This window comes from Sorex fumeus, unplaced genomic scaffold (assembly GCF_029834395.1).
Source record: "Sorex fumeus unplaced genomic scaffold, SorFum_2.1 ptg000045l, whole genome shotgun sequence".
Taxonomy (NCBI): Eukaryota; Metazoa; Chordata; class Mammalia; order Eulipotyphla; family Soricidae; genus Sorex; species Sorex fumeus.
Window position 1 is genome coordinate 11,545,819 of NW_026606102.1, and position 2,541 is coordinate 11,548,359.

At 45.7% G+C, this 2,541-nt stretch overlaps 1 pseudogene; it reads right to left on the reverse strand.

Annotated features, from left to right (window-relative positions):
- Positions 1 to 222: 222 nt before the first annotated feature.
- Positions 223 to 320, reverse strand: LOC130031166 (uncharacterized; annotated as a pseudogene).
- Positions 321 to 2,541: the final 2,221 nt, after the last annotated feature.

Below are 2,541 nucleotides of genomic sequence, written 5' to 3' on the forward strand. Positions count from 1 at the left end.
TGCGGCTGACCCTGGTTCAGTTCCCAGCATCCCATATGGTCCCCTGAGTACTTCCAGGAGTAATTCCTGAGTGAAAAATCAGGAGTAAGCCCTGTGCATCACCAGGTATGACTCAAAAAGAAAAACAAAAAGAAAAAAATCTTTCTATGTATAAAGTGTTGTCTGCAGAGACTTAGTTGGGACTCATAAATAGTTCTTTCCCAAACACCATCACTTTGGCTTTTATAGGTGGAAACCTTCATTTAAAAATTCTGTTCTGTTTGCGCAGGGGCATGCTAATCTTCTCTGTATCATTCCAATGCCTCTTTTGCAAACCACAACACCCAAAAGGAGAGAGAGAACAAAAGGGAATACCCTGCCACAGAGGCAGGGTGGGTGGAGGGGATGGGGGGGTGGGAGGGATACTGGGATCCGTGGTGGTGGGAAATGGGCACTGGTGGAGGGATGGGTATTTGATCATTGTATAATTGAGACCCAAGCACAGAAATTTGTAGGTCTACAACTGTACCTCATGGTGTCTCACTAATTAAAAAAAATTCTGTTTGCATGGACTGATGTAGCTTCTTCATGGGCAGGACTTTCTTTTTCTTCCCTGTTATCCTCAATCAGGGACTTAGAAGGAAAGAATTTTCACTGAACTATAACCACTTTGGTTACTAGGAACCAAGGGTGCACATTCCCTCATGGACAAAAAGCTGAGATGGAAATTCTTCATACCCTGGGTGTCCAAATAAAAGAAAAGCTGAATTATTAGAGCTTCCAGAACCTATAGACTATAAAAATGAGTTGTCAGGGGGATAAGAGCTCATGATGAATTTTATTCTCTGTGCTAAAGGGCTGGAGCGATAGCACAGCGGTAGGGTGTTTGCCTTGCACACAGCCAACATGGCCGACTCGAGTTCGATTCCTCCTCCCCTCTCGGAGAGCCTGGAAAACTACCAAGAGTATCTCGCCCTCACGGCAGAGCCTGGCAAGCTACCTGTGACGTACCCAATATGCCAAACACAGTAACAACAAGTCTCATGATGGAGACATTACTGGGCCCGCTTGAGCAAATTGATGAACAACGGGAGGACCGTGACCATGCTAAAGGAGGATGTGGGTGGGGGCTAGGGCCAGACCACCAGCCCTGGGTGGTTTTTGTGATTGAGCTAGTCTCAGCTTGTCTCAGTGCCAGGACTGGGCTCTTTGGGTTCATGGAAAATGTTGAGGACTTCTAATCCCTAGATAAATCTGTAGAAGAGAGTTCCAATTCTTAAACTTGCTCCTGGCAGGTAGTACCACACACATTATTTTTCTGTGCCTGTGCCTGTGTTATTTTTTATTTTCTGCCCAGAACTCTGTCCTCAACTTACCACTTTATCTCTGGAAGGCAGAGTAGTTAATGAATGTCAGAATTAGACTGACCTGGGCTTGAATATTGATTCTTAACTACTGACTATGTGGGAAACTATCTAGCCTCTTTAAGTTTTTTTTTTTTTTTAATCTATAAATAGGAGTGGTTGGTAAGGCTGAAGACGTAGCTCAAAGGGTTGGCATGCAGGTTGAATGGGCCCAGGTTCAATCCCTGTCACCAAAGGAGCAATCTTGGGTCAATGAGCTGGGAGTAGCTCCTGAACACCACTGGGTAAGACTTTCTAATCCTCCCCACCCCCACCAAAAATGTTGGTGGTACCCCTAGGAGACTGTAGTGAAGACAGAATGCAACAATGCTTAGGAAGTATTTAGTGCACTGCACTGCTACATCCATAACATCAACATTTACTCATTTTTTGACTCACACCCCAAACTCTGTCTCTTATTGGTGACCTCAGAAACTCTTCTTTCCTCTCCTTGCCACCTCTTGTCCAGCCCTCTATCAAGCACTGAGCATACATGGTCCTGATAGTTACACTCTGTGTAACTGCATGCCTTGTTCATCACAGCCTTATTCTCAAACCCTTCTGATATCAGCCACCTCACTCTCAGGCCCTTCCTCCTTCCTCTGCTTGTTCCTGAGCAATTTCCCAACTATAAAATGAGACCGTTGAACTCTTTACTTTCTCTATTTTCTAACTGCTTGGAGCCATTTAAAGATTTGGACCAAATCACGATGGGATGGCCAACATATACCCAACAGCCTCACCCCTGCCCCCAAATCACAAAAATATTGTTACTGCTCCAACATTTTTATTTATACACTGCTGTGCCTAGATGAGCCGTTTCTCAAAAGAACTGCACAAAGTGAATTCTCCGTCGTCTTTGGGGGAAACAAACGGCCGATTGAAAGGGATTTCACGCCTGAATGCTCTCATTCTGCTTGTGCCTGGACAGCATGGCCGCTACCTTTCTGTACATTATCAAGGGGACTGGGATTTGTCACTTTCCCCAGCCCCTGGCCTCTCCCAGAGAACCTCCAGAGAAGGCCTCGGTGGTTACCCTAGAAACGTCTTCCTTCCTGGACACAGCCCTGAACGCTCAGGCAGCAGCAGCCCAAGAGGGGCCTTGTTTAAACAGGAAAGAGTAGACAGTTTAATGGGTAGCTTTGCAGCTCAGATTCCC